Below are 9,629 nucleotides of genomic sequence, written 5' to 3'. Positions count from 1 at the left end.
GAGGCAGAAGGGCTGAGGTTTTGATGAAGAGATGGATGATTATAGTTAAAGAGTTTTACCCAGGTTCTATTCATGAGTTATCCCCACCTGAAGCCCTAAGCCCAAGCCTTCTGCCTATAAACTGCCTTGCTATTCTAATACTCCTTGCTCATAGCAGGCTCTGTAGCCTGGGGTTGTCACTTCGGGTTCGGACTCTGAAATGTTTCAGACTCCCCTTTACCCCAGTCTCTTCCCACCACAGCCAGCTTAGTTCTTTTGCTCTATTTTCTTTGCCCGTTTCTGAGATTATTTTCTCTTTGGCCAGGCTGGGAAGAAAGTTCCTCTCTGGAGAATCCCAATATACAAGCTTTACAACAGGCCTGCAAGGTGCAGAGGAAGACTTGGGGAGAGAGGATGAGGGAGGAGGGCAGGGTTAGCAGAACCAGAGGAATAGTCAAACCACAGCCAAGTCGTACTGGGTGATGGTCATTGGAAACACATGGTTCATATGGATGGCCAATAGGCACATTAAAAGATGCTCAATAGCTCTAATTATTAGAGAAATGCAAATCAAAACTATGAGGAGGTACCATCTCGTACCAGTTAGAATGGCTGTCATCAAAAAGTCTACAAATAACAAATGCTAAAGAGGGTGTGGAGAAAAGGGAACCCTCCTACACTGTTGGTGGGAATGTATACTGATGCAGTCACTATGAAAAACAGCATGAAGCCTCCTCAGAAAACTAAAAATAGAGTTGCCATACGATCCAGCAATCCTGCTCTTGGGCATATATCTGGAGAAAACAATAATTTGTAAAGATATAATCACTCCCATGTTCACAGCAGCACTATTTACTATAGCCAGGACTTGGAAGCAATCTAAGTGTCCATCAACAGATGAATAGATAAAAATGATGTGGTATATATACACAATGAAATATTACTCAGCCAAAACAAGAATGAAATAATACCATTTGAAGCAACATGGATGAAACTAACTTACTTCATACTAAGTGAAGTAAGTCAGACAGAGAAGGACAAATATCATGATATCACTTTTATTTGAAGTCTAGAAAAATGATACAAATGAACTGACTTACAGATACACAGACATAGAAAACAAACATGGTTACCAAAGGAGAAAGAGGTGGGGGAGGAAGGGACAGACTAGGAGTTTAGGACTAGCAGATACACACTATTGCATATAAAACAGGTAAATAATAAGGTCCTACTATATAGCACAAGGAACTATATTTAATATCTATAAGAAGCCATAATGGAAAGAATATGAAAAATAATATACACATGTATAATTGAATCTCCACTGTACAGCAGAAACTAACACAGCACTGTAAATCATCTATACTTCAACTTAAAAAACATCATGATTCAGAAGCATACTTGATGGCTCTTACTCTTCTGAAAAGGCTAGTAAAGGCTCTGCCCTAACTAACCTCCTTCCCAAAGCAATGATGCCTGGTGACTTACATACTTATTTTATGAGAATCATCCAGGGAACTTCAGAAAATTACAGATTTCCAGGCTCCATAACCTATCTACTAAATCGGAATCTCTGGAGGAAGGAGCAGCACAGGATTCTACATTTTTTAAGGCTCTCCATTAAATTCTGATGATTGGCTATTCTGCAGAAGCAGCTAAATTTAAACTGAGATTGAAGGAGGATGATCTACAAGGGTTAACTATTAGCATACGTGGGAAGGTCTCTCCTGAAATGGTGAGTTTGTGTTCCAATTGTGCTGAGAGCCAGGAAAATATTGTGACATGGGAATGAGGAGGAAGTAAGCCTGCCCCAGAACTTTGATCTGATCCCCTATGGAAAGCATGCCTCTTGCAGAAAACTAGTGATTTCTCCCACAGTGCATTCTGGCCACAAGAAGCAGGGGTTCTGAACGACAAAGACAAACAATGGAAACTTCTTTTCACAGTGTGGTGACCCGCACCTGTTAATTTCTCAGGAATTCCGCAAGACAGTTGCTAACAAGTTGGTAGCTTCCAGTCCGTGAAAGTATTTATATCACAGAAAGTGGAAAATACTATAAATCAGAAACACTCTTTTTCTTCTTCTGGAGAACCTGTGCCTAAACATTTACCCAGGTATCCTGCATTTCAGGTAGATTCTTTACCAGCTGAGCCACAAGGGAAGCTCAAGAATACTGGAGTGGGTAGCCTATCCCTTCTCCAGCAGATCTTCCCCACCCAGGAATCAAACCAGGATCTCCTGCATTGCAGGCGGATTCTTTACCAACCGAGCTATCAGGGAAGTCCCTGAGAAATATTCTTTTTTTTTTTTTTTTCTGGAGAACCCTTGACTGAACATTTACTAGCACCTTGCTGCCTTCTTCTCCTTTGGGACTATAGTTCATATAAAGCATCTGGCAATCAACTGCATAGGTAGAGTGGAGCTGTGATGGGTGTAAGGGGCCTTCCTCAAGGAACTCACAGGCAGGTGATAGCAACAAGCAGGACGGGGATGTCCCTGGTTGTCCAGTGGCTAAGACTGCATGCTCGCAATGCAGAAGTTCTGGGTTGCATCCCTGGTCAGGGAACTAGATCCCACATAACGAAGAGTTCACAGGCTCCAACTAAAGATCCCAAATGCTGCAACTAAGACCCACGCAGCAAAATAAATAACTATTTTTAAAAAGCAAACCAATTCAAAAAATCGTCAGAGGACTGATTTGAACATATGTGAAATACTTGGGAACTCCCAGTAATAACCCAGGAGACTTCTATTAGTGGAGGAGACCTTTCAAATATGGTCTTAGAGGCTAATATCACCTTCTTTAAACCCACAAGCAAGGGTTTATAGTAGAAACTCTTTCTCCAGGCTTCCTAACAGATCCATGTGTGGCCTCTCCTTAAATAATTCTGAACACAGGGAGCTCACTGCTGTCTGCATTGGTCCATTCCCTCTTTGGGCAGCTCTAGTTGCTGGAAAGATCTTTCTCCCATGAAGCTGAAGTTTGCTTCTCTATCATTTCCCCTGTGAGCCCATTTGGTCCCTGGGATCTCCCAGAGCTGCTTCCAGTAGAAGTCATTCAGGGATGCTCCCCAGATCCTATGGAGGCAGCACGCTCTCTATCAGTACAAGAGTGCCTTCATCCCAGTCACTCCTGGGGCTCTTCCCCTCGCCCATCATCTCATCGGGGAGGGGCTCTGCCCAGGTTTGCATGGACTCTTGAATGTTTTGTCTCCAACAAAACAGCACTTTTGCCAAACTGTGTTTCTCCCTCCTGCCATTTAGTACAACCTGCATTATTCATGAACTCTTCCAATAGTCCTAATGCCAAAATCTTTGCTGCCAGAGGTGCAGAATTGATTTTGTGGAGTGGTTTGCACACTATACATAATATCTTCTCATTTATTTATGTGAAAGGATCCTACCCTGGGCTAAACATCCAGCTAGACCAGGAAGGGCAGGGCATTGGGTTTCTGGGCCAAACTGGCTTGGAAATTCTGGGGTTTTGAGTTGATGCCCAAGAGGGGCCCATCACAAATGGAGGCCTCTTTCTTAAGGGGCTCCCCCAGTCCTCCCCCACCCTGGGTAATGAGACTCCAAATGCTACTGCCAAATTTCACTCTGGCCATCTCCCAGCTGTAGAAATATTCAAGTAGCATTTGTAAAAATGGATTCCAGGGAGGACATTAAACCTACTGAAAGAGCATGCCTCACTGGGCTTTATTTACTCTGAATAAAATCATGGCACAGTGGGAAGGGGATGGACTTTGCAGTCAGACACATAAGTTCAAACATCAGCCCTGCCATCAGAGAAGGGCCCCCTCTCTCTCAACCTGTTTCCTCATTTATAAATTGGGTGAGTATGCAAATTAAATGCTAAAAAACCACAGAAACACCTATAACAGGGCTTGGCACATATAAATGCCCAATAATGAGAGGGCCCTCTGATTATCAAGAAGTTCTTACCAACCTAACCTCAGTACTGACACAGGTTTTCTTCATATACTTAGCAAACTGCAGCTGAATCTTTTTGGTCCTTGTTGTGGGCAAAATAATACTTCTCTCCCGAAAAATATCCTTGTGCCAATCCCCAGGACCTATGGACACTATCTTACATGGTAAAAGAGATTTTACAGATGTGATTAAGTTAAGCATTGTGAGATGAAGAGGATGTGATCCTGGATTATCTAGGTGAGCCCGGTGTAATCACCAGGGTCCTTAAAGATGAAAGCAGAAGGCAGGGAAGTGAGAGAGAATGGAGAGGCTAAAACCAAAGCAAAGGAATGATGTGAGCAAGAACTGCAAATGCTAGGTTGCTGACTTTGAGGCTTGAGGAAGGGGTCATGAACCAAAGAAACCTCTAGAAGAGGGAAAAGGCAGAGACGAATTCTCTCCTAGAGCCTCCTGAGGGTACTTTGCTGTAAGGATACTTTGATTTTAGCCTGATGAAATTCATTTCAGCCTTCTGACCTCCAGAATTGTAGCATACTAAATTTTGTTTTTTTAAATTGTAAAACACTAGTGGTATTTACCAATTTAGTGGTACCACTAAATTGTAGTAATCTGTTACAGTAGCAATGAAAAAGGAATACAGCCCCTAATCCCTCTCCACCATGGAAGATCTGTCAATCCCCTTCTCAAATGTTGGAGCATCCCTGGAATCCTCCAGCTTGGTCCTGGCCTCAACTCAACTCTACTTGGTGAAGGAGAGAAGTTAAGTCTGACTTTAAACAGAACCACCCCAACAATAGGTAACGTTAATCGAGTACTTCTAAGTACATGATGTGTATTAATTCATTTAATTCTCACCACATGTCTATAAGGTAAGTACTTTATATTCCCATTTTACAGATAGGAAGCTGAGACACAAATATGTTAAGTAATATCCAAGGCCCATACCACTGGTAAGTGACAGGATGCAGATCTAAACTCAAGAAGTCTCTCTTCAGAGTCCAATTTCTAAACCACTGCTCCGTGCAGCCAAAAGTCCCCACATTTGAGAGTGAGGAGCTGGAAGCAGCATCTCAGGTTCTTCCCTTCCAGAGACTCACCCCATCAGTATGATCTGAGAGTTTAAACAGCATTTTCCCCTCTGGCTAGAGGTTGTCAAGTGGTTGGGGAGAGGGTGGAAACCAGTCTACCAACCCCATTTCTGGACTGCAGTCACTGGCAGAATCCAGAAAGTTTATCATGATGCTCAGAAAAGACTAGTTTCGATAGCGCACTCCCTCACACACAAACACACCTCCCCGCTCTCACACTGCTGTATGCTCCGTCACACACACACACACACAATCTCCACGCTCTCACACTGCTGTATGCTCCCTCACACACACACACACACACACACACACACACACACACACACACACAATCTCCATGCTCTCACACTGCTGTATGCTCCCTCACACACACACACACACACACACATCTCCCCGCTCTCACACTGCTGTATGCTCCCTCACACACACACACACACAGACACATCTCCCCGCTCTCACACTGCTGTATGCTCCCTCACACACACACACACACACACATCTCCCCGCTCTCACACTGCTGTATGCTCCCTCACACACACACACACACACACACACACATCTCCCCTCTCTCAATACTATATGCTGAGGCCCAGAGAGCCTCCAGTCAGCCCTCTTCTGGCAAGGTTGGCATGGGGGCTAAATAGGATGGGGCACCTGCCACCCCATGGGACACTACAGCGTGGCCCTGATATGGTTATCCAGGTAAGAGAAGAGTACAGTGGTGTGACTGATGGGTTCTCAGAAGAGCTAATTATTTGAAATATGTTCAGAATGCTGCCTAGTCCACAATAAAGCTCTACACTAAGGCCATGCAAGCGTGTGTTTAATGTGTTCAGTTTCTTTCCCTGGACAGAAGGGTGCTGGGGGAGAGTCATGTAAGGCTGTCCATCCTTCTTAAGCTTTAATGGGCACACACATCACCCAGGAAGTTTGCTAAAATGCAGACTCTGATTTAGAAGGTCTGAGACAGAGTCATTCTGCGTTTATAACAAGGTAACGCAAATCCCGCTGGGCCATGGGCCGGACTTTGAGTATGAACACTGTTACCTGGAAGCCAACTTCACTATGAGAAGAGGCTGTGAGGGCCCAGTGTGTCCCCTGACCACAGCTAGAAGTCTGGCCTTTCAAGCCTTTCTCCCTTTCGGGGCAAGCGACTCTGGGCAGGAGGCATGCCTCAGCCTGGCCAGGGTGATGACAGCCATCCATTTCCACTGAAGACCTGGCCATGCCTCAGGCACGAAGGAGGCACTTAACCAGGAAGTCAAGGAAGGAGTTGACCAGTAGAGAAATAAACCCTCAAAGCTTCTCCATTCCTTACAAGATAAACGCCAAGCTCCCCGAGGTTCACACCAATGTCAGTGAGGTTCAAAACACTAAGCTGCTTCCCACGTACTACTGACCACGACAAGACGGCCTCTCAATCAAATCACTGACTGGGCTCAGTCAGTGAGGTGAAGTGCACCCTCTGGGCCCCTCAGAGGTCCCTGTTTGTCCCCTCTGCCTTCCAAGCCCTCACTTCTCAAAGTGTGGTTCATGGGCTAGCAGCATAGGTTCTACCTGGGAGCTTGCAGACCTGCAGACCCTCGGGCCCCACCCAGACTGACTGGATCAGAAGTTGCGTTTTAACCAGATCCCAGGGGTGGCGGGGTGGAGGGGTGGCAGGGCAGGACAGGGCAGATTTGTTTCCCGGTGAAAGTCAGAGCAGAACTGGCCTAAGTCACTTCTAGTTCTCGTGGTTCACACTCAGCCCAGATCTCAACTTCCCTCTCCTGAACAGGTCAGCCTGACCCAGATGCCAAGTATAAATTTAGCCTTGTCTCTGGCTCACCTTGGTTACCTCTCCTTTCAGAAGCTCCCAGTCCATTCCTCATTTTCCTCTATCAGGGCCGGTTCTCTAGCACTACCCCTTCCTTAAGTCAGTCCCAGAATGTGTACATAGTCCTCATTTGAGAATCCTTGCAATAATTTTTTTTTTCTTTCTAAATAAATTATTTGTTGGAAGATTTTTAATCTCTGGCCAGTAGAGCTGCTCTGCACAGGAAGCTGGCTATGCTGTTTCCCACTCTGGCCCTGAGGCTGCCGGTGCCCCTGGAGAAGGAGTCAGCTTCAGTGGGACAAAAGGAAGCGCAAAGGTGGGACAAAGGGAAGGTCATCACGTGGGGACAGCCCTGTGTGGAGTTCTTGTCCTTGTAGCACCTTGGATTGCAACAGAGAAAACAGCAAGCAGCTGCTATGTCTCACATGGCACTGACCGGCCAGGCTCACCCAGGTCATCCCGGGGCAGGTGGGGTTATCCCGAGGAATCAGTTTTAGAAATGAAGCAGCAGGGGGTTTGTTTAAGACTCTAGAGGCCTGAGGATAAATTTTGAATTTACTCTTGGAGTGATGAATGATCGTGTCCCTCTTTTTATTCCCTGTGAGAACAGCCTCCACAACTTTCCATGAAGGCTTCTTAGTTTGTGTTTTATTTTTTTAATCCAGCCCATCAATTTCTCCCAGAACATAAAAATACATGCAGAAAATTTGTAATATAAATGCAGACACTTTTATCAAAGAAAATAAAAACTAGTTCATCAAGCAGAGATGATCAGATATGTGAATCTGTTTCCTTCCTTAGTCCTCTATGTCTAATATATACACATATTTATGTTTTACATCCTTACCTACATATGCACCAAGATATAGAACATCCTTTATAAAACAGTGATACCACAGAGTTTTATATACTGCTTTTTAACTTAAGTATGTACTATCTCATGTCAATAAGCTTTCTTCGAAAACATAATTGTTCATATCATGAAGTCTGGTCATGTGAGTCTGATCAAAATATATCTATTCACTTCTCTAATGTTGAGTATTAATACTACTTTTGGTTTGATTTTTTGCTAATTTTAATTTTTGATACATTTCCCATATGGTTTAATAAAAAGTGACTTAAACCTTTATTTACCAAATATTTGTTGAGCACTTACTCAATGCCAGATACTCTGCCAAGTGGTAAGAATATAAAGATAAATTATTGAGGAACTCACAATCTTGTGAAGAGGCAGGCAGAAAAGCAAATGATCAGAGTGTCGTAATACCTGTAATAAAGGGATGTACAGGGTAGGAAATGAGATTCTTAGTCATAAAGAGTAAGATTCTCCAGAGAGTCCTTAATGTGGAGGATAATCGCAGAGAGTACTGAGTAATGAGTCCCCTCCAAGATAAAAATCATTGTTGCTTGTGTATCTTCCACCACCTCTGTGTTTATGGCAGTGATGTATTTTCATGACATTTTCCATTTCTCTCTCATTTTCAATATCAACACAGCTTCCCAAATCTCTGGAGACACCAAAAATCCTCTGCAGTTCCTCACTCCATGTAACCACATTTTTCCCAATAGAAACCAGTGGCAGGATGACAAGGATAGGCTCCATCACCCTTGAGAGCAAGTTCCACAAAGGCTAAGTGGATGACCTGAGTTCCCACCACAAGGGCAGTTTCAAAGAAGTCTCCAGACCCAGCTGCCAGCACGTTCTAACATCTGTTATTGGGATGAATTGTGTCCCTCCCAAAAGATCCTTAAGTCCTAACCCTGGTACCTGTGGACATGACCTTATTTGGAAATGGGTTGTTTGCAGATGATCCAGTTAAGATGAGGTCTTTAGAGTGAGGCTTACTTCAATATAAATGGGGTTCGTATAAGAAGAGAAAATCTGGACACAGAGACAGACACATATAGAAAGAATGCCGTGTGAAGATGAAAACAGAGATATAGGGATCTATAAGTCAAGGAACATCAAAGATTGCCAGCAAACTACCAGAAGTTAGGAGAGAGGAATGATACATATTCTGCCTCAGAGCTTTCAGAAGAAACCAAACTTGCCCATATACTAATTTCAGACTTCTAGCCTCCAGAAAATAAATTTTGTTTAAGCCACTCCATTTGTAGCACTCTGTTACATACAACAGCCCTAACAATCTGATACATCATCATATAACCCCAAGTTGACATTGATCAACTGGACAGTCACATATCAAATCTGTTAGACTAACTCTGAAGTGCACTCATTTTTGCAAATCACGAATTTTAGAGTCAAGTGTACTGTACATCATATCTTTAATAAGCAAACACATAATGAGAAAGAAGACCAGGTAATAGCAGTCTCAAATTCTTAATGAGTCATTAGCTTCCATCATCATTTGGAGATGAACACATGCAGAAAGGAAACGGCAGGTGAAACTTTGCTCCAAATCCTAAATGTTCTATTCTAATAAGCCATATTCATTACCAGAACTTCTTTTGTCCCTGTGGCCTGAGTCAACAAGCTCTGTGAAGGTAAGGACACCTGTTTATTATAACATCCTCAGTGCCTAGTAGGTGTGACTGTCAATATTTTCTCAAGAAGTAGAATTTGGAATAAATGAAGGAGTGAATGAACAGCCTCTCTATTTGCTTTTAAGTTCACAACCTATTCTTAGTCATTTTAGATCACTAGTACCCAAATTTGAGTGCGTACACCTAATACAAGTGTATTTATTATGAATATACACTGCTCTTCATGATAAAACACAGAGACATAGAAACATCCAAAAGATAAAGTGAAAAAATTAAACATAAGTAGAGGTTCTATTACACTCCCTTA

The sequence above is a fragment of the Dama dama genome, chromosome 15, assembly GCF_033118175.1.
Source record: "Dama dama isolate Ldn47 chromosome 15, ASM3311817v1, whole genome shotgun sequence".
Taxonomy (NCBI): Eukaryota; Metazoa; Chordata; class Mammalia; order Artiodactyla; family Cervidae; genus Dama; species Dama dama.
This window is presented reverse-complemented; position numbering follows the sequence as displayed.